The sequence below is a fragment of the Dipodomys spectabilis genome, unplaced genomic scaffold (assembly GCF_019054845.1).
Source record: "Dipodomys spectabilis isolate Male_0828 unplaced genomic scaffold, ASM1905484v1 ptg000051l, whole genome shotgun sequence".
Classification (NCBI taxonomy): Eukaryota; Metazoa; Chordata; class Mammalia; order Rodentia; family Heteromyidae; genus Dipodomys; species Dipodomys spectabilis.
Window position 1 is genome coordinate 19644320 of NW_024870728.1, and position 23614 is coordinate 19667933.

Below are 23614 nucleotides of genomic sequence, written 5' to 3' on the forward strand. Positions count from 1 at the left end.
ACAGTCAGAACACTTATCAATAACTGACAACACAATGAAAATTGGATATCATATAACTGTCTATTGAATTATAAGTCTTGCAAAAGACACAGGATTTTGTGAAGAGCATTGCATTGAGGTAATCCTGGAGAAGTACTGAAAAATGGACAAATTACAATTACATGACTGATGTGATTAGATCCGCAGCAGTGGAAGGGAAAGAAAATCACAGGAAGAAGGATGCACTTTTCACTTTAATAGATAATTATCCATAAACTACAATAGTAATAGAAAATGTATGAGAAATTAATTAAAGTCTTAAATTTTACAAAACTGTCCTTTTTGTGTGTGTTAGTACTGGGGCTTGAACTCAAGACCCTAGGCAGTGTTCCTTAGCTTTTATGCTCAAGGCTGGTGTTCTGCTACTCGAGACACAGTTCCTGGCATTGTAGTCAGCAATTCGAGATGAGTCTCATGTACTTTCTTGTCTAGGTTAGCTTTGAACTGCAAGCTCAGATTTTAGCCTTCTGTGAACTACCAATGTGTAGTATTATAATCTTTTTTTTTTTTTTTTTGGTCAGTTGTGGGGCTTGAACTCAGGGCCTAGGTGATGTCCCTGAGTCTCTTTGTGCTCAAGGCTAGTTGCTCTACTACTTGAGCCACAGCGCCACTTCTGGTTGTAGTGGTTTATTGGAGATAAAAGTCTCTTAGGGACTTTTCTTCCTGGGCTGACTTTGAACTGCGATCCTCAGACCTCAGCCTCCTGAGTAGCGAAGATTACAGGTGTGAGCTACCGGTGCCTGGCAAAAAGCAATCTTTTTAAGAGACATGTTGAAAAAGCCAAATATGAAAAAACAGGTTAAATTACCTTGTAATAAATTTTGTGGGGGAATTATTTTCAACAAATGGAAACAAACTCAGTTCTTTCCTTTCCTTAGAATGAGCATATATTTGTGATTATAATGCAATCCTTTCTCTTTTTGTTCTTTCTTTCTTTTTTTTTTTTTGGTTGGTCGTGGGGCTTGAACTCTGGGCTTGGGCACTGTCCCTATGCTTTCTAGCTCAAGGTGAGTGCTCTACCGCTTGAGCCACAGTGCCACTTCCAGTTTTTTAGTGGTTTATTGGAGATAAGAGTCTCATGGATTTACCTGCCCGGGCTGGCTTTGAACCGCAATCCTCAGATCTCAGCCTCCTGAGTAGCTAGGATTACAGGCGTGAGCCATCGGCACCCAGCTTAATGCAAACCTTTCTATGTATAGTTATTATAAGCCTACTATCAATAATACCCAATTCTTTTTTTCAAACTTAATATTTATTTCAAAGCTTTCCACTATTTTTTTCTAGCAAGATTTGCTTTGTGTTTGAAGATTGTCTCTTGACATTCTCTTTTGTGATAGTACATATTGCTTGAAAATGATGTTCTTATACATGTGTTCTGCAAAGAACTAAGATATTAAATTTCACTAATATATGTCGATGGGGGAAGACTAACCAGTAAAGAAACTGTTGTGGGTTTTTTTTTTTTTTCCAAAACTGTTTTTAGAATAGTCCAGTTCCCTTTGTCCAAATATTTTCCTTTCAGAGCTTATTCACATTTGGTCATACACATACTTTAAAATATAGTGGAAAACTCTTGACTATGTTTAAAAATCCTCACCTCTTTGAGCATAATATACCATAACCATCTAAACTTGTTCAACAACCCCTGAAGGTTTTTTTTTTTTTTTTTTAGCATTTTTTATGGGAAGGTTGTTAACTCTGTTTGTTTCAGTTTCCAGAAGCATTCTGTTTTGGGATTTGCCAACAGTAACATTTTGTCTTTCCTGTCTGCTTATACAACATGCCTGGCAAACTATAATTATCAGCATTTTCTTTTACAGCAGGATACTTATTTGTTATTTTTACTTAAGCAATAAAAGAAACTAACAGTGTTCTCTCCATGAAATATCTGTGCAACCAGGCTTCCAGCTGCCCAGGTGCATGACATGGGAAGATTTCAGTTCTTCATAAAGCACACTACCATTGTAGGTTACCTTCCTGCAACGGGACAGATATTTTATAAGAACTTCCATAGGAAAGCAAGATGGTCACATTCAAAAGGATTTGAGTTCCAATAACAAACACATACCAGCAAATAAAAGTATCACCAGAATAAATGCTGGTAAGAGGCCAGAGACCAGGATCAAAATTCTTTTACTACAATTTCTGATTGTGTAGATGGTATACTGAATGCCTAATGTGACAGTCACTTTGGTTATCTCCACAGCCAAACTCTAAATCAGCTCATCTGGATTACTGTAGATTAGCATAAGGATCGGCACAGCATTCCTGTTTCTAGGGTACTGACACAGATACCTGGGTACCTCTGTCTCTACCTAGAGCTACCTTTAAACAGATGCAATCTTAAAGCTATGTCTTTCATTGTTCTTGGTCCTTATTATAATCTTTAGCCCCTTCTGTTACCCATCTTCTTTTGAAATAGACTCTCCCTATTAGCTCAAACTCCCAATAATTCCTGTCTCAGCCCCCCAAGTGCTGGGGATCCTAGGTGGGAACCACCATACCCAGCTTAAATCCTTCTTGTTAATACCTCTCCTTACTGCTGGAGAGACCTAGTGACCCTCACAGAAAATCAGTGCACACTAGTGTATTCAAGAGGTAAAATAAAATCCTTCAGGAGACCACAAGACTTTCCACAGTTCAGCAAGGTAGAGCCTGCAGCTGAGTGGATGCCACTAAAATCACATATCCTTTTGTACCCAAAGCAGGATATCTGTGGCTTTGCCCTGATGTGCAAACAGCTATTTAAAAATAGTTGTTTTTGTTTGTTTGTTTTGCTTGGTCACAAGAGCACATATAGCTCTTAGATGATTAGAACAACTTTGAAACCTCCAACAGCAACTATAGTGTTTTCCCCTTATAAAAAGACTGAGAGTAGGCCTCAAAAGCTTCCTCTTAGATGTATCATAAGAGGTATTCTGTCAAATATGTGAAAACCTTTGACTATTCTAATATGTGGTTGAAATAGGGGATCTGGTTCCAAGGAATTAAAGATTGAGAGCCACCTCTTTTTAACTATTACCATTTATGGAGCAAGAGCTATACTGTCCCCCATCTTCCCCGCCCCCCCCTCCCCCACACCAATGCAGAAAGTTTGTTCTGTGCCATTTCCCTTTCCTACAGCATAGAAAAGCTGAATGGAATATCCCTGGGGAAAATCATTCATGTACTTCTGTCTATTTTTGGTGAAAAGCCCATTTTTTTTTGTCCCCTCTGAAGATCCTCCATCAAATGTCACAGGGACTATGAAGACACAATGGAGATGGGAAATGATGGGTGCCATTGTTTTCTTAAACATCTTTCATGGGTAAAATGCTGGGTAGAGAAACAAGTAATAGCTATGCATGCTCATTTTAGGATTCGACATTGCATTTTACTTTTAAATGGACTTTGTTTCTCCCATGAATCACTTTGTTCACATCAATTTGGATAGTGAATCCTATTCAACCATTAAGCACCCCATGGATGAAGCAAGTTTGGCTCTAGGTGGGAGCTAAATGAAAGAAGGGCTATGCACAGCCTGAGGTACTCTTGCTTAAGAGCACAGTCTCTCTTTTAGATATTTACAGGTCATCAGTTTCTATTGAAAATGACTTCACATTAAGTCATTGATTTATGTGCTGGTGATGTGTGCCTGTGAGTCATTAGCCTTCTTCCCAGGGCTACTGGGTCACCACGTATGACTTGTGAGCCTGGCTCCTATTTCCAGATAAACTGGGTAATGCTGATTTTAAAGAAGTGGCCCAAGGTTCATAGACAGCACATCATATTGACACCTGCCCCACTGGAGAGTTTGTCCAGTTTGAGTATGATCAGAATCCTTCTAAGTTCCTACAAGAATTTGGGTCTTCTTGGTCTCTCTCAGTGGTCAGGAGAGATGGCTTCTTTCTTCTTTCAGCAGATTAAAAGAGATTAATAATGTGCATACACACTTTTGTTGGTAATGGGTATTAGTTACCAATACTACTAACAGAAGTTTAGGATTTATTTCTGTGCCCATGTTCCTTATACTTCTTTTATTGATCTTATTTATATTAGCTCTTTTAAATGCTGGAATTCTAATCCAATAAAATTAGAAGAGCATCAATCTTTCTGACATCTGAAAGATCCACAGTGGCTCCCAGCCTGGCTAGAGCAAACCTGTGAAGTTAGTACTGATCATCAGTATTTGCTTGAGTGCCAAATGGGAAGTCAACCCCATCTATTCAGCCTTAACTAATTGAACCTCAAATAGATGATAGATAGATAGATAGATAGATAGATAGATAGATAGACAGATAGGTAGATAGAAAGAAAAGAAGAGAGGAGGGAGGAGGAAGAAGAGAGGCAGAAAGAGAAAGCTGGGGATTGAACTCAAAATGACTGTAATCCTAGCTATTCAAGAGGCTGAGATCTGAGGATTGTGGTTCAAAGCCAGCCCAGGCAGGAAAATCTGTGAAACTCTTATCTCCCATTAGTCACAAGAAAACCAGAAGTGGTGCTATGGCTCAAAGTGGTAGAGCACTCACCTTGAGCAAAAAGAGCTCAGGGACAGTGCCCAGGCCCAGAGTTCAAGCCTGAGGACTGGCAAAAAAATAAGTAAATAAATAAAGTTTTACACTGTAACTTTTTTTGCTTCTGTTATTGTTCTAATAGGATCTGGCATATAAATGCACAATGAGCTGAACTGAGATCATCTTATTTATACTAGCTGATATGAAAGAAACGAACTTTTATACCCAAGTACTTAGGATTACAAGGCATGAGCTACCATGCCCAGCTTAAAAACCAAGTATATTTTAACCTCAACTTTTCTAACTAACTCTATTAACTTTCTTCTTTTTAAACTGAGAGTTAATTTGCTTCATTTGGAGGAAACATGTAAAAAGGAATAGTAAATAGCTAATAGTAAATAACTAGTTGGGTCTTGTTTGAGATTACAAAAAGGGAGGTAGCACATGTTAATTTCCTTTTAACTAAATAAACTTTAAAAGAAGAACATGAAATTTAGAACAATATTGTGTGATTTTTGTCAACAAAATGTCTATGAACAAACTGATTTATTTAAATGAGCTTTTGAAGCTATGAAAGGATCACATAGACAATCACACACATAAACAATCTGGTTTTTTTTTTTTTCAGTACTGGCATTTGGGCTTAGGACCTTGTGCTTGCAAGGCTGGAGTGAAACTTTTGATCTTTGTTTATTACACTGGTTACGGTTGAGGTTTTTATGTGCATGTATATGGACTAGAATCTGTTTACAAGACTCTCTGTAGTTGCTGAGGTCAAAAGGGGGTTCTACTCCATTCCACTTTCCTCTTTGGACACGGATTATCTCAGACTTTGGGGCTCAGGCTTTTGCAATATAATTTTGGATTGAAAGTACAAAGTTGTAAGGTTGTTGTTTTGTTTTTGCCAGCATGAGGGCTAGAAGTTGGGGCTTGACAATCACTCAACTTAGTTGACTTGTACTTTTATCATTTTAGCCATGCTTCCAGTCTAGCTTCTTGCTATTTTGGAGGTGCAGTTTCTTGGATTTTTCTGTCCTGGCTGGCTTCAAACCCAGGTCCTTTGGATCTTAGTCACCTGAGTAGCAAGTTAGGGTAATCAATATAGATACAGATGAGATAGATATAGATACAGATGTGTGTGTGTGTGTGTGTGTGTGTGTGTGTGTGTGTGTGTGTAGTACTTCTTCACAAGAAATGAAAACTTCCCTTTACTGTCTGTATTACTTGGAAGAAAAATAATTATATATTCTGCTAACCCTGCAGTAAATGAAGAAATCATTGTGGATGGAACCCAGCATAAATCAGCATTGTCTCATTTACACACCGAGTAAGTCATTAGCAGCACCAGGGGAAAACATTAAAGACATAAAAACTCCCAGGGGCATACCTTCATATCCACTGCATTTCAGACATAACTCATACTAGTTCTCATTATAAACAACAAAGAATTTACCTTCACACATTAAAGATTGCTAAATATCTTTAAAAAGCAAATAGCAGTTTCTCGCTAGACACATTCTTATGCTCAAAGTATAAAAAGTGTGGTTAGATATAGCAGAATAATTTACTTCTATATAAGGTGTAAAAAGGACTTGAAGATACTTCAGGAAAATCTTCAAAAAAGTGTAATTCTTTATTATTATGACCGACTAAAATCTGATAAAAAGGGAAAAACTAGAAGATCCATCAACTGTGTTTATTAATAAAAATAAGTAGAATGCTAGCCACATTACTGCCCATTTCTGTGTCTAATATGGCAAGTATACTCCATTAATATACCATTTATGCCTCATGAGAATACCAGAAAGTACTATTAAAATCTGATGGTGAAAAACCTGTCCTAAAGAAGAGCTTGGCCAAGGACATGCTGCTGTCATTGGAAGGTAATCTTTAATTGAGTTAAGCTATTACCTCTCTACAACTGCTAAACAAAAACAAGAAACAAAACCACCACCCCCAAAACAAACAGACAAATAAACCTAAACAAGGAGCTGTACATGCAGAGAAACTTTCAGTTAAGGACAGGCAAGGCCAAGCCCTATTCCAGATTCAGACAAGGCACTTTGTACTATGAAGACAGGACAGAGCTTCTAAACTCTGGGTAGACCACCAGCATCCCTACCTGTGGAGCCTGCAGATTCCCGTCCCCTCCCTCCATGCGCACCCAAGTGTCCTTGCTCTAGCAGTCCACGCAGGTGTACTACTTCTCCGACTGAGACTGATGGAGAATTCTCATAAAAGATAACATCTATCTCAGAGAGGCAGAACAGGAAATCATTCCTCAATAATCTAATCTGTCTTTAAGACAGTGTTACATTGAAGGATCAGCAATGATTTTGATACTAGTGAAAAGGAATATGTTCTGCCTAGAAGATGTTCTTGGTTAGTAGATGACCCCAGAAGAAGGGACGACAAATCCTGTTAAGCCAGCTGGGAAAACCAGAGAGCAGCTGGTCATCCTGAGGCTGAGAGTGCTTTGGAGAGGCTCAGACAATCTGCATTGCAGATAAGCCTCCCAGGGACAGCTGAACTCTTTCCACCCATTCAGCTTCCCCCTCCACGCACCACAATGGCCTCAGGTGGTGTAATTTAGCGTGTGTATCATTTCCAGGCCTTCCTGGTGACCTTGTATAATACACAGTTCCAGCTTTTTCTCTTGCTGCTTTCCGCTTGTCACTGTCCTTTATGTTTTGCTTTGGTGGTGGTGGTAGGTAAGGTAGAGTGAGCAGAAAAGAGGAAAACATAGTAAACAAAATTGTGCGGTAATTACGCAATGCCTTTAAGGCTGCCTTTATTAGTCTTACCTTTCTTGAATGTTAAGCTTTATCTTCATCAGGTTTTATCATTTATATTGTATATCCAAACTATGAGCAAAACACAGAACCCCTCTCTTATTTGCTAAGGAGGAGTAGAGAAATACAAAGCTGGAGAGTCATAGTAAAATCACTACCAATTATATAGTTAATGCTTATGTAAATTGAGTTCATTAACTCATTCAATAAGCAAATAATATTAATATTATCATTCCTGTCTCACACATTGGGGGGTTTGACAAATTTCTAATATTTTTATGTATATATTTCTTTTTAGTTATCCTTAAGTATTTTGTACAAAGGGGAGTCAACTCAGAATGTCAGTTTATGAGTACAATGCAGCTTGATCAGTGTCACTCCTTCCATTCTTTTCCCATCTCTTCTAACCTCCAAATTCCTAATATTTCCCACCTGCCATATAAGGGAAACCCTTGATTTGAACCCAGATACCTAACTTCACAATCTACTTATTCACTACAGTATAAACCAACATTTGTTAGATGCTTATTGGAGCCTGCTGTACTGCTTGCAAAAAGAATAAATTCATAGATTTCACAGATTTCAAAAATCCGTATTCTGTTGGGATAAAGGCAACTATAACAAAAGGCTTTTTAAATACAGTCACTTAAAACTTTTCTGAAATACTTGGTTTTCTAAGCAGGTGTTCTCAGTGATCATTTCAGAATACTGTAAATACATGTCTAGCACATGATCTCAAAAATGTAAATATCTATTTAAAAGGCAAGAGCATATGTATGATTTTGGTGGACAAGAGAATGGATGGAATTTTGAAAATTGGGACTTGGGTTAGGATGCTAATGAAATATGCTTTTTAGGGGAAGAGAAGAGGATACAGGGTAAGTTAGCAAGTGAGCAATGTTTGCTGAGCACCTGTTTGGTACCAGTTTATGAACTAATTGTTGGAAATCTATTGGGTATAGGGTAGATACTCATGGAGACTCCAGTTTCACAAGGGAGATGTGCTCATCTCATACACATAAGTAAGAGAAGTGTGGGAGCTATGAGGAGTGAGTACAACTAAAGCCTAGCTTAGCCCAGGGGATGAGAAAAGGCATGATGAAATCTGAGACGAGACCAGTCATCAGGAGTTTGGGAGTAGAGAGGATAAGAAAGGGCATGAAAAGCCTCTAGTCACAGTGTATTCTGCTCCTCCTAAAGGGTGCTAGGGGAAGAATTAAAACAGATAAAGCACAGAAATATCATGACTCAATTATAATTTGAAAAGATTAGTGATCTATTACTATGTGTCTCATGGTTTCTACAGGAGAATGGATGCAGGAAGCTGTCGCAGCCCTGGGGATGGAAGATGAGGGATGTATGAACTAATTCAGTCCTCATGGGCAAATAAAAGTGTACGGGATTGAGGAGTACCTAGGAAGTAGAGATAGTAGGACTTGGTAACCGGATTGGTAGAGTCTAGGAAACAATTGTAATTGTTTTCTTTGTTCGACTTTTGTTTGAGATGCGGATCTCAAAACAATCCTAGGCCAACCTGGGTAGCTCAGGCTAGCCTAGAACTCATGATACTTTTGTGCTAGGATGACAGGCATGGGCTACTAGGCCTGGCTGGCTGGGTAAGCATTTTAATATAAAAGTTGTTTTATGGGGATGTGAAGGGTAAACAAAGGAGGAGGCTGCAACGCTTGATAAGAAATGTACGCATTATCCTGCCCATGTAATTGTAACCCCTCTGTACAGTATGTTCACAAAAAATAAAATAAAATAAAAGTTGTTTTATGTACATAACAATGATACTTGAAAGTCCGTGAAAGCAAATATAAAGTTGAAAATTGCTATACAAATGATGAGTAGGTTGGAATAAAAGTATCCCTAGCTAGTACTATCTTTAGCAAAACAGAAGTTTTGTATAAGATTCTCAGGTTTAAACTGGCTATTAAAGTTCCAGCCACGGAAGTGAAGTTGTGGCTCAAGTGGTAGAGTGCTTGCCTTGAGCACAAAAGCTCAGGGTCAGTGCCCAGGCCCTGAGTTCAAGCCCCAGCACTGTCACCAAAAAAAAAAAAAAAAAAAAAAAACACTAGCTTAAAGTTCCAGCCACTATGCCTGAATTCCCACACCCAAAGAGGAGAAGGGAATGATGGACATACTTCCGTTTAAGTTCATGGTGTAAATTTCACAAACAACTGCAGCTCATACCTGGCCAGCCAGCGAGCGGTCATAAGGCCAAGGGAGGATGGAATTTCAAATTCTATTCTGAAGAGAAGTTTGTGCCTTTGCATTCCAGAAGAGCAATGGTCTTATTATTACTGAACAAATGTTGGCAGCAAAAGTAACCAGTATCACATTAATTATGGGCAAAGATACTAGATAAGGACTAGGAAAAAACCCATAAATTATGGCAGTCTTTTGTCACAACAAAAAAAATCAAGACACACCGAGATGAACTTGCTTTGAATTGGCTCATTTTGCCTTAGTCTCCCAGTACACTTAAAAAAATTCATTTGCAGATTAGGTGGCATCTACATTATGGATTAAACATACTGTCCTACTGCTACAAGGCAGTCCCAGTCCTAATATTGGAGCACTGTTGTTTATATTTTCATTTTCTTTTATTTTAGTAGTGGCCATAAAATGCCAGATAAATACATACACATTCTTCTGGGGAAACACATGAATTTAAATTATGTTATGCCACTAGACTCATGATCATTTAACTAGGCTAGTAACTTACCTTTGCAACCTTTCAACTTTAGGATATAATGAGCAACCACAAACAGAAAAGGAGGATGACAGGTTAGGCTACTGTGCATTTATCCTCAGCACACATCCACACTGATTTGTTTCATCCTTTGTTTTCTGAATCCTCAGTTTATTGAAAGGATAAAGACTGTAATGATACTGTAGTTAAATAGATTAAGGAAAACCCTCCTCTTGTAATCTACAAATGGTTTACCTGGATGTTGAAGTCAAAAGCTGCTAGAACTGCTAATTTCCTCTTTTCGTTTAGTATTTCTTTAATTTTTGCAACCAAGCCAACCTCACTTATTATTATTATTTGTGTATGCTGGTACTGTAGCTTGAACTCAGGGCCTGTGTGCTGTCTGTTAGCTTTTGTGCTCCACGTTGGTTCTCAACAACTGGAGCCACAGCTCCACTTCGGGGTTTTGGTAGTTAACTGGAGATTGGAGTCTCTCAGATATCTCTGTCTGGGCTGGCTTCAAGCTGTGATCCTGGCTTCTTCATTGATTTAAAGAAAAAAAAAATAATGAAGACATAGAACTGAGAGTGATTCAGTACATCTGTAATGCTAGCTATTCAGGAGGTTTAGGTAGGAGGATCATGATCTGAGCTCAGCACAGGCAAAAGTGTGAGATCTTCTATGAAAAATAAACTGAAATAAAAATAAATAAATAATAAAAGGAGTTAGCAGGTGTGTTTCAGGTGGTAAAACATTTGCTTAGCAAGTAGGAGGCCTTCAATTCAATCCTCAGTTCCACCAAAACAAAGGCAGGGCGGGGGGGGGGGGGGTGTTAGGAAATTCAATGAATAATAAGAATACATTTAGAAAATGACTTGAGGGCTGGGAAGGTGGCTCAGTGGTAGAGTGTTTGCCTCGCATGCATGAGGCCCTGGGTTCAATTCCTCAGCACTACATAAACAGAAAAAACAAGAAGTGGTGCTGTGGCTCAAGTGGTTGAACAAGCGCTAGCCTTGAGCTGAATTGCTGAGGGACAGCATCCAGGCCCAGAGGTCAAGCCCCATGAACGACAAAAAAAAAAAAAAAAAAGACATGAAAAAATACAGATATTTAGAAACTGACTTGAAGAAATACAGATGATTTCATGAAAGAAAATGGAATTTGTAGTGCAAGAATCTCTCTCAGATTTGAAAGAAGGGTACATACTCTAAAAATAAACATTCTAGTATGGGGTGGTGGTACATACCTATAATCCAGCACTCAGTAATGAACTCTAGAAGATACTCTAGACAACACAGAACATTTTAAGTTGAGCCTAGAAAACTTAGCAAGAGGTTGACTCCAAAATAATGAGCTGAATGGTATGGTTTAAGTGGTAGAGCACTTGTTTAACAAGTATAAGCCCTGACTTTAAACTTTAGTACCACCAAAACAAAGCAACAAATGCATATCTTTCCTAAATTAATCATGGGTTAGGCTTGGTAGTTCACGCCTGTAATCTTATCATTCCTGAGCAAAATGTTCACAAGACCCCTTGCTCACCAATAACTTGGCATAGTAGCATGCACCTGTTATCTAAGGTTCAGGAGTAGCTGAGATGGGAGAGTCATAGTTCCAAGCCAGCCTGAGCAGAAAGTTCAAGACATTCTCTCTATCTTTCTGGAGAAAGTTTGGCAACCATCTTTGTGTGCAACCATCTTTGAAGTTACAGTAGGAAACATAAAAGAGAAGGATCTCAATCCAGATGCAAGCCAGGACAAAAGTGACACCATCTTGGAAATAACCAGAGTAAAACAGGACTGGAGGCATGCCTCGCAATCTTGAAATCCTGAGTTCAAATCCCATTTCTACCAATAAAACAAAATCATGGAAAACTATTTAAAAGGAAATAAGAAAGACTTCTTGGAAACAAATATATAACTATCTAAATAATTTGAATTGATTGACAATATAATTGATTAAAAATAAGACTGATATGGCTAACAGAAAATTTAATGATTCCATTGTTGGTAAAAAAGACAAGATGGGTGCAAGAGGTCTGGCCCTCGAGGATAGAAATCCTCTAAACATAGAATGGAAGCTGGAGTAGTGAAAAAAATCAAAGAAAATCAGAAGAGAGTTTTTCTGAGTTAAAAAGATATAACTGAAGGGTCTGTTTACCAAATGGTGAGAGTGACAAATCTTCCATTTGGATACATTGTTTTAAAAATGATGTGTCACAAAACTACTAAAACTTAAGAGAAAGAATAATCAAATGTTTTTCACAGAACAATGAGAACCTGACTGAAATCAGACTTCTTTTTCAACAGAGGATACTCAAATAAAATGAGACAAAAGCTCCTACCTGATCAAATTATCAATGAAGCAGAAGGACTCTGTGAAGATACTTTGGACATGTAAGAACTCAAATTTATCGGTGACCTGTCACATATGAATAAATGCAACTCCAATAAATCAGAAAAAAACACAAGAAACTATGACATAACATAACCAAGGAAATGAATATAACATAGAGCACAGATAAGCAAAATATTTCTATTGGGCCAAATATAACTGTCACGTGGTTATATAAATAAAGTTTTATTGAAACAAAGCATGCCAATTCATGCACTCATTATGGCTTCTTTCATACTACAATAACAGAGTACGTGATAGTGGAAACAGAGGCTGGTATCAGATTGCATGCCTATCAAGCTGGGGGTATTTACTGTCTGCTCCTTTCTAGGAGAAGAGTATAATACACAGCCTAGAAGTAAAGTATTAGCTCAAAAAAAATTAAGGTCACTGAATCTTGACCATCAGAATATTTCTACTTGAAAAACAGAAGTTGGGTGACACAGGATTCAATTTACTTCTCAGTAGTTCTGATAATAGCATTTAATTCAACAGAGAAATGTATTTTCTGATTCAACATAAAGAATAATCACCATTTTAAAAAAAATATAGCATAAGAAATGATAGGGGTATGCAAATATTGTAAGTAATGAATGGATACAAGATGGAGAAACAGTCTTAGCATACTGAGTATCTGGCTTTTTTTAATTGTAGACGCCAACAGATATTGTCCCAAACTAGGAAAATAAGCTGCACTACTTAGAGGTAAAATGGCAATTAGAACAGCAATTGCTAAAATTACTAAAAATTACTAAAATCACTAGAATGTGAAAGTGGGAGTGAGGAAAAGAAGAAAAATTTCATTTTTTAGTCCTTTTGTTTGCTTTTAAAAAATAAATTTTCTGGGCTGGGAAGGTGGCTCAGTGGTACAGTGCTAGCCTTGTATGCATGAGGCCCTGGGTTAGGTTCCTCAGTGCCACATAAGCAGAAAAAGCCGGAAGTGGCTCAAGTGGTAGAGTGCTAACCTTGAGCTGAAGAGCTGAGGGTCAGCCCACAGGCCCAGAGTTCAGGCCCCACAAAATACTCAGTTTCAGAATCAGACAGACCAGGATTTCAAGCCCAACCAACCGGCACTTTGTCTTTGGGACATATAATGAATCTTTTTTCTTTTTCAGTGAGATGGCAATCAAAAACTATTAGCAAGCTTTGTTTCCTTGGTTTTATTTTTTGTTCTTGTTTGGTTATACATGAAGACAATTTATATAGCCGACCCCTAAAATGCACTAAATAAATTACTATTTTAATTACAACTACAGTAGTGATGAGAAATTGTAGTAAGAAACTGAGTACTAAGAGAAGTGAGGGATAAGGAAAGGACACTGGGCTTTGAACACAGGGTTGAAGGGCCTGGTCTGGTTGGGCTTTCCCAACATTAGTATGAACATTAGTATAATATATATAAAGTTTGATATTTAAAAAAGAATATGTCTATTGAGCCCTCAAAATGTGGCCACTAGGATCAAGTGAACTTTATAATTTTTTAAACTTTTAATTAATTTAAATTTAAATAGTTGCACTGGCTAGTGGCCATCATTTTTAGTGAGCAGTTCAAACTCATGAGCACCATGGGGACAAAGAAGGTAACAATGAAGAGGAGACATGTCCTCTGAGGGATGAATGTCACTGTGGTTACAATAGGGATAGCAGGAGAAGGCATTTGAGTAACCCTGACATGCTAATGACAATAAAGATAAGAGTGATGGAAGAAAAATGAGGAAGAGGTGAGCCATGGAACCAAGGATGTCCTCAGAGGATGGATGTGTTTATGCGTGTGTCTCTCTCGGGGCACTTAACTTCAATTTTAACCCTAACTCAATGATACCTGAATTTAGCACATTTGTTACTTATGCTGTCCTGCCATATGTCTATCTATTTTGATTATATTTTACTGTCAATATGTAGTTGTTTAATGGAGCAGCCATTCAACACAGCAGTTTCTGAGAGTAATACATCACATCGTGATCCATGTCACCCCCTTCTGCCATTCTCCCCCATCCCTCCCAAACTTACTTCTCTCCTTAGTTTCCTTAATATTGTAGGATAGGCATGGAATTGAACTAAAACCCATAGTATCTGGTTCTGTTTTTCTTTATTTAAAAAAAAAATTCCCTAATAAGAGTCAAATCACATTGCCTGTTCTAAAAAATGTTTCTCCCATTTTCTGACATTTTAATCATTTCTTTGCTAGCCTGCATCCTTTAAAGTTCTTTACTGCTTATGGAGAAATTTTGTATAGTTGAGATCTGAACAATGGATTATTATTTCTCTGTCATTCAAATGCTTTTTAGAATCAATACAATTCCAATTTCTTTTTTTTTTGAAACTCTTTTTTTTTTTGGGGGGGGGGGTCCAGTCGTGGGGCCTGAACTCTGGGCCTGGGCACTGTCCCTCAGCTCTTCAGCTCAAGGCTAGCGCTCTACCACCTGAGCCCCAGTGCCACTTCTGGCTTTCTTTTTGCTTATGTGGTGCTGAGGAATCGAACCCAGGGCCTCATGCATGCAAGGCAAGAGCTCTACCACTGAGCCACCTTCCCAGCCCCGTACAATTCCAATTTCTGTGATGTATTTAGCATTATCTTTTAATATAGAATTGTTTAATCATCTCAATAACAGCTAGGTTACTGTTACTGGAATTTAAAGGGATCCATACCACATGAATGTAGGACTGAAACGAAGGAGTCTCTGTGGGAATGACAATGCAAGCCATTTAGTACAAGTTACCAATACCTCGAGCAGATTCTTTATTTCAGCAATGGAGCATTACTAAAATACTCCAGATTTAGGACAACACACTCATTTATCTGCTGTGACTACAAAAACAGTAGAAAGTACAATGTTCATAGTCAGGGCAAGCATAGAAACCAGATACATAACTTTCCAACAGATGTGAGTAGGTCATTTGCATTATTCTTCAAAATTTGGTTTTGGCATCTGGAATAAATATGACAATAAGGTCTGCCCTTCTCAGTTCATAGGTTGTGAGTTATTTTTAGCTACTGAAATACCCACTTTCTTATAAGAGAAAAGGACAGCAGTCTAACCAGAGTTAATGACTTATTCAGGATCATAACTTCTTCTATGTGATTTTTAACATTTTCTCATTATTAGGTCTCATATTTCCTCAAGTATAAATATCATCCTGGGAAGGCAATCATTTTAGGGATTTCTGCCCCCACTATTTAAAGTACAGACCCATACCCAAGGTTCTATTTTTAGAATTATAGAATAGCACAAAAATATATCTGCAGTTATGCTCAAAATTGTGCTATTCTGAAGTTCCTAAACACTGTATGGGGGAAATCATTAATGCCTATGTATGGTATCTTATTCTCTGTATGACGGAGCTATGAAATTTACCATGAGGAGATACTGAAAAATAAGGAAACTTTTTAGAAACCTAAATCCAACAATTGTTCACCTTAGTAATAAAACGAAGATCTTTCCAACATGGAGCATCTTCCCCTAAGTTTCTACACATTGTGAAGAAATGCACTTTGGCTGTTAAACAGAATTGCTTTAACAACTGCCAGGTACACATCAATATACATCCGGTTTCATCCAGAGTCATTAACACTTGGAAGGAATTTTAAGACAGGTGAATTCAAACCATCTGAGGAAAGCCAAGTGGAATTTACCAAGGATTGATTCAGACTTTTTTTCTTTTTTATTTCTCTTTCTCTCCTTTTATTTTTCATTTTGAGAAAAAGACAATTTGTCAGGAAGGCCAGAGATGATGATCCCATGCTACTTTAAGACTCTTAATGATTAGGCAAAAAGGCATCAACAAACGTTTTTGGAAATCTTACCAATTCTAGCTTGACTAAGAAAAAAAGAACAGCACTGTCCTACAGAAAGATTAGCCTTACGCTTCACACAACACACACAAACACACACACACACACACACACACACACACACACACTCCACATTGCCTTGTCATTTGAATTAAGTGCCTTTTCTGTAGACAGGGTGAGTGAAAGGGCATCCATGACTTAGGATCTCTTTTAAACAATTTCCTAAGTACTCTTAGAAAAATGTCATGAATCAATTTAAGTTGACTTCTGTTCATATGAAATTATTATTTCCATGGAATTTTAAATTTCAAGTGTCTAAGGTTTAACACATGTAGTGTTTAACATATGCAGTCATAAAATGATAGTTGTAAGTCTAGAGATGTGGTCATGGCATTATCTAGAGAGAAAACTAACCCTTTAACCAAGGGATAAATGCTAATAAGGTAGAGAAACCACGGATGTTTAATATATATTTGAGCTGCTCTTCCTTGATGGGTATGTATGCTATGGTTGTTATTTCGTAGATAGTTTACAGTGGTATGAAGGAACTCAGACAGATCAATGACCCTAAGTTCCTGCAGCTAAATTGGAAGAGTTTCAGTCTAGTACTTGAAGCAGAAAGATAACATTCTTTTTGGTGGTATATTATACCTTCTTTAGGATCCCTTTGCCCTCTTGAATACTGAGCTGTCTACAGACCTGTTTATGTATCCCTGTACAGTTCTAAGGAATTCTGTGAAGGAAATCAGGTTGCTGTCATCAAACTGAAGTCAACCTATCAAAGAGAAATGATTTTGCTAGAATAAAAGCATTCCTTAAATCAGACTATCTTTAAGAATTCTCTTTGGCTCTAAGCAGTTACCGAAGAGTTGGATGAAAGAAAGTAACATATGGAACCCCAAAACCTTGACACAAAGGAGTGAAATGGATGACAAAGGAGAAGGAGATGGAGAGTCTCTCAGTTCAGTAATGTGATGAACAACCAGGCAGTCATGTGGGCTGAAAGTCCAAACAAATCAATGCAGTTAATGAACTGTGTTGTATTTAAGAAAGTAGGACAGGGTTATATAAAATCACAGCCCCAAACCTGTGCCACAAAAATTCATTATATGGTATAATAAAGTGTGGAGTAGAAGCAGAAAGAATTAAATCTGGTTTAATGGATCCTTTATAAAACTGGCTGTAATTGAACAAGCTCAAAAGTAGAGGCCAATTCTCATCACCAGAGATGTTTAAGAGTATGTAATCTTCCTATACAAAGAGAAGAGTTCACATTGGACTTGCTCATAACAACCATTTTCATTATTTCTAATTCTTTTTGATTGGGCAGGGTGCTTTTGCCTTCTAATATCTTACTAATGAAAGCAAGACCCTGCAACATCAAAATTACCCGGAAACTTGTCAAAATACAGAACTTCTGATACCTTTTCCAAACTACTGACTCTGGATTAGCATTTCAACAAAATCTCTTTAATGTCTGGGAAGTAAATCTGTTAGCATACACTTCTCTCCCATCTTATAATCTTTCCTTGCACGACAGCCTAAGTAGTCATCTACCCATATTACTTATCAATCCACTAATTATTTCTCTCCTCTAAAAGGTGGGATCCATGAAGACAGGAAGGAAGTGTGGATATTGGTGCTCAAAATATATTTACTGAAGGAATAGTGAATTTGCCTGTAGTCTAAGACAAAGTAGTCTAAATGACTACTTTACTTCACCATGTAAAAGGTCTGCAAGTCTTTATGTCTTGCTTTTTTTCTATAGGTGCATTTTGCTTGCCAACCTCAATTCCTTGTCTGTACTCTTTATCATCTTTACATTAGGACTCTGTTCTTACATACGCAGATCCCTTTCTGTCTGACCAATCTATCCCTTGGGATTCCCAATGTTTAAAAACAAAGGCAATGGTGTCACTACTTCCTTGGCTTCTATTATTTATCTCTTTCCTTTGAGTCTTGGGCTTGTTAAGCTTATTTTCAGATGGTTTCCATACCTTTGCTTAGTTGTTTCCTGCATAAGATCTTGGCTCTATTTCTATAATGTGACTGATTTGGATTCAGATATTTAGCTAATCTCCAAATACGTGCAAGCCTATGGGGGTTTTGTTTCTTCATTCATAAAGTAAGTATAAGTCTTAGTGATAAAAATGTCTGCCCCAGAGTGGGATATGGCAAGTGCTAATATACTCTCATATTCTCCTTTTATGAAGAAAAGTCAAAGTTCATTCTGGTTATTACTATTAATATTTAAGTAGTTGTACAAAAGGGTCTCAATTAAAAAATACCAGTTTATGAGTACAATGCATCTAGATCAATGTCAACTCCTCCTGAAGGCTCATTCAGAAATCAGCAAATTTTATGTAGCCATGAATTTGACAGAACAGAATAATGATTTTATTGTTCTGAGAACATTCATAGAATAAACTTTGAACTATTGGGTAGGCTTAATGTTTAAATGATTCCATTGCAGTATTAGGATAATAGTAAAAAAAAAAATTAGGAAAAAATGCCCAGCGTCTGTGTGTGAGAATATAGATGGGAAAATATTCTAAGAGTTGCCTAAATTGCTGTCAAATTAACAGAAGTGGAATTCAAACATGCTTTCCTGGGTCCTGATGAGAAAAATTTAAATGTAATAAGATAAAAAAAAGCCCAATTGTTCAAAAAGTATTACCTATAATCTCTGTATTATAAAATTGTGAATGTCTACTGTTTTCTTCCTTATAGTCTTCTTAATTTCATCAGTTTTATAAAATATGAAATACTGTTTTTATATTATTGAAATAATAGATAGTATAATATTTTTATTATTCTCATTTTTTTCTGGAGAAATTTAGTATTAACTTTGTTCTCTATTACACTGTCTGTCTTGTTTCCTAAAGAAATATTCTTCCTCCAACTTTGTAAATTCTGGTCTCATTCTGTATCTATAGTGTGGATACGCCCACAAATTTTTCACTCTGGTTTGGAGCTCATTATCTTTCTTGGTAATGTCATACCTATCTATTTATCTGTAATAATTTTGCTGGTCATTATGGGCTGGTATGACATCATTTATAGTACTATACTTGAGAAAGATAGAGAGGCCTCCTCTCTACTACAATAGATACTTGGCTGAAGACATGAGCAATAAACAATGTGGAGTCTGGATGTTCTATTCCAGAATCATCCATAGCAAAGCTCATGCTGCAGTGGGAGCGAAAGGGGAGCTTTCAGAAACTCTTTCCCTCTCAGCTTAAACCCAGAGAGGTCATATCTCACATAACCTAGAGAAATTTCTACACATGGTTCTTCTTTTCTACCCAATATTATTTTTTCTTACTAATTACTAACTAGAAACATATGAGCAATATTTTAGCAAACTACAAAACAGCAAGAAGTACCTAATGTCTGTTTCACAATGTGTCATTTCATGAAAAGCAAAAGCAAAAAATAATGACAGAAAATGCTGATTGATTCAAATATCCATTAAACAATTAAATAAATATTCAGGAACTGTTGTGGCCCTGGCACTACTACATTTGTTAAAGAGATGAGTGGAAGAATAATCATAAAGCAATTTACTAATGTCAAATATTGGTTAGAAATACCATGGTGTTGACATCTGGCTCTGTTAAAAATCAATTAATCAAATTTTGTTTGGCCACCCTAATAGACTATTTTAATAAGGGTTTTTTTTTGGTTGCACACAATGTTGGTGCATCCCTAGATGAATTTCAAAATGGTTCTGGAAATGCAGGCAACAAGAACTTCTTGGTTAGGTCATATGCCACCTCTCCAATACCCAGACAAATCACGACAAAGTTTATTCCTATTGATAATATATTACAGAACATTGTTTGCACTTAAATAATTTCATAGATTTCCAGTTCTTATATCAAGGTTCAAAATTAACATGATGACGATGAGTAAGTCTCAATATAAAGAAACAGGCCATGAAATGTATGCCATATGGATTTAGATAAGAATATACAAATGGATTGCTTTTTCTACAACGTTTTGAAAATTTTTCCCTTACTCTGAGTGAAACCTTAAAAAATTGGTCTCTAGAGTTTTTACAATATCCAGGAATCACAATAAATCTTGTTTGGAGATTTCTTATGCAAAATAATGAATAATTTCTGAGAGGAAAATACTTTCATCTGTCTCTAAGACTCGAATATGTTCAATATCTGATATAACTGGGCTTCCTTTTTAAGAAAGGATTTATTTTTAACAGATTTAATTTAACAGTTAATTCTCCAGTTCACAACTCCTATGTGATGCTGCCTACGCTCTGGAAGGCTATGGACAGTGTCAGCTGTCCCTTTTCTCTCTTGCCCAGTAATACCCACAGAAGCTGAGATCTTCTGAAATGCGCGTGGAGTTGAATACATTAAAGTCCTCATGATTACACATTGCGGAGAAAATCAACCAAGGACAATGCATTCGTCTCCCTCAGCTGCCACCAATACTTCACAGGTAAACACCCAGAAACTTATGGTAATTTAGGCAATAGTTGACCACTGAAACTACCCCTTTTTTATAAAAAATTCAAAAAATACTAAAATCACTGTGCGAAATATTTTCGATTGTTTGTCTTGAGGGGAAATATTATCTAACTTCCAAGAGTGAAGATATGTTATTGATCTTCTCAGTAAGGCAGAAAATGTCTTCCATTTTAGTAAAAGGCAAATTAAAATAGAGAATTTATGAACATGAACGTATGTTGAAGTCAAAGATATTGTCAGAGAATTAGAGACAAGGCAACACCCATAATTTCCCTCTGAAATCAATATACATCCTGATACTGAATTTGAAAATTAGTATTTTTTATGTAAAGCATAAGGCCCAGGATCAAGGAATTCATGTGCTCTCATGCAAGATGAAGGATTGCTTTCTAATGTGGTCAATTCTGAACCCAGGAGATAAAAAAAGATGGCTCATTTAAGAACTAACAACCTTGGCCTTTCCATATATCTATTGTTCAACATGAAAACATCATTGAAGAAGTTACTGTATATGATTTGTAAAACGCAATAATACTGAGTCATTGCTGGGCTTTAGTCTTTACTATTCATTTCACTGGGAAGGGTTAAGTCATTTCATGTAGTCTTTATAAAAAAATTCACTTATCAACAGAAAGCCTTTAAATAAAACCATAATTTAAAATATCTTAAATGACTAAATTTTCTTTAGTATATAAAAATTGGGGCCCTAAAAAAATCCTGTTACAATGGCAAAATCCAAATGATAAAAATGAGTCAGACATGTTGATATTTCTAACTAATTTGCAACTCAGACAAAAAAAAGAAATCCTTTTTTTTATACATTTTTCTAATCAAAACAACCTTGGCTTGCAGCTATCTATATAGGAAAATTACATGGCATAGGTGACAATCAACATAGCTTTATAATAAAAAAAAACCAACATAAAGACAACCACTGGAATAAAAAACATCGCAATTCTCCCTGATTTTCCGTTATTTAAACATCCAGACAAAACATATCATACCTTTTAATTTTCTGAGTGAGTAGTTCCCAATTAATACTTCCTCAGTTAGAGACGAGAAGCTGACGAATCTACCGGAACAAAAGAAAAAAAAAGCCCACATATACAGATTTGTTAACTGAATATCAAAAAAAAAAAAGGCACTCACCATTAATTATCTTTACATCCAGAAAATAAATCTATTCCTTGAGATCGGAAATAAAACACATTGCAGCACACGAACCTTTCAGTTCAATGGCGAAATTTAAAGCATTTTACTCCATGATCACATAAAGCAGATCCTTTGAAAAATGGATTAAACATAAAGCCAAATAGAATAAAACTGCAAAATCCTCCCCAAACCATTACCCGTGCATATGCAGCAATACCCTGAGTCTAAGAATTGCTGCAGAGCCTTCTCCGGGAGCCTTTCCCAGCTCCAGGCAGACGCAGTGTGCAAGCCACCAGCTCCTGTCTCTGTGTGTTGGCGAAAGGGAAGCTGCAAATTAGAAAAAGTCCCCGCAGTGGCGAGAAGGAAAATAAGGCGAGTGGGAGAGGGAGAGAGAGCTCACTAGCCTCAGAATTTTCGAGAATGATGACAAGCCACTCCGCTCCGCCATCATTCATTGACAATGGGCTGCCGCCCTGGCTTACGATTTAGTTCTTCGCCATCAGGGGATTCTGGTACCAAATGCCTGACAGGCATTTTAATTGCCTCCATCCAAGTGTGTCCCCAGGAGTGGAGTCTCTAAGCCTATGAATGTCATCATATGGTCTCCTTTGTGTTAATGCTACACACACACACACACACACACACACACACACATACACACACACACACAGGTTTTCAGGCATACAGGATTACAAAACAAACTATAAAAACTGGACATGACTAAATGATAGTTTATGGGTTTTGCTTTTATTATCTGCACAGAAGACATCAGAGATTCTTTGATGTTTTATAATTGCCATCTAAATACAATATTTAGGAATCATTGCACATTGCCCATTTGCATTCTCAAATAAATGTGTTCCTAAAGATATGTGTATTCTTATGCATAGTTCCCTGAAGAAAATTCAGTCCCTTGGTAACTACGATAATTACACACTTGACAATTTTCGTTACAAGGAAGAAAGCTAAAACTAAAAAACAGAGAAAAAAACTAAGAAACCAAGGGTTGATAAGTGATTTCTGTGAAAAATCTAGTATATTGTGGTCCCAGTCCAAACAAACAAACAACAACAACAACAAAAAGGTGGCTTAAGTACTGGGATTTTGCATTACCCCACGATCAATAAAGAGAATTGAATCTCTCATAATCCACCTCTTCTGCATGTGAGCTACTGAATTTAACAGTTGAATATCCCTATTTTACCATGCCCCATATGTAGGGAGGTTAAGTGTAAATAATTCCCTGCATTTATTTCCTTGAGAAAAGCGAAGGAGAAAAGGTTAATAAATTAATTTTTATGGCTTTGTGAGCATCCTGCACAAGTGAATGGAGTAAAATTCGATGTGTACCAAAAGGGCCAGCTGTGAAGAGGGAGCTTGCTGAGAGGAAGCATTACCATGGTTACCAGAAACAGAAAGAAGGGGGAAAAAAAAACCTACCACGTGGTGATGATAGAGGAGAATGAGACTACAGTAAAGGAAATTTAGAGACAAAAAGATATACTTCAATTTTTCCTTCTTGAAAGAACTGGCTCTATACATTTTTGTAGCAGATTTTGAATTCACTGAGGCTGCGTTCTGCCATTGCTCTTCCACGTATTTTCATTGATCACTAGCTAATTTTTAGCTTTCATGAATATTCAGATTTTGGTTTCTTTGTATGAGATTGATCCTGCCACTCCTTCTCTCTGTCCATAGGTTGAATTCATGAAGGTGACTCATACTCATCACAGCATATAGGTGAGAAAGAACAAAACCCA

The 23614-nt window shown here is 37.0% G+C and overlaps 1 protein-coding gene across 3 annotated transcripts in view; it reads right to left on the bottom strand.

Moving 5' to 3' along the window:
* Positions 1-21761, bottom strand: part of Map2 (microtubule associated protein 2) — a 137522-nt gene extending 115761 nt beyond the window's left edge. For all 3 annotated transcript variants that reach the window (XM_042679317.1, XM_042679316.1, XM_042679315.1), the window contains exon 1: positions 21707-21761. The gene's annotated coding sequence lies outside the window, so the exon portion shown is untranslated. The remainder of the gene's footprint in view (positions 1-21706) is intronic.
* Positions 21762-23614: the final 1853 nt, after the last annotated feature.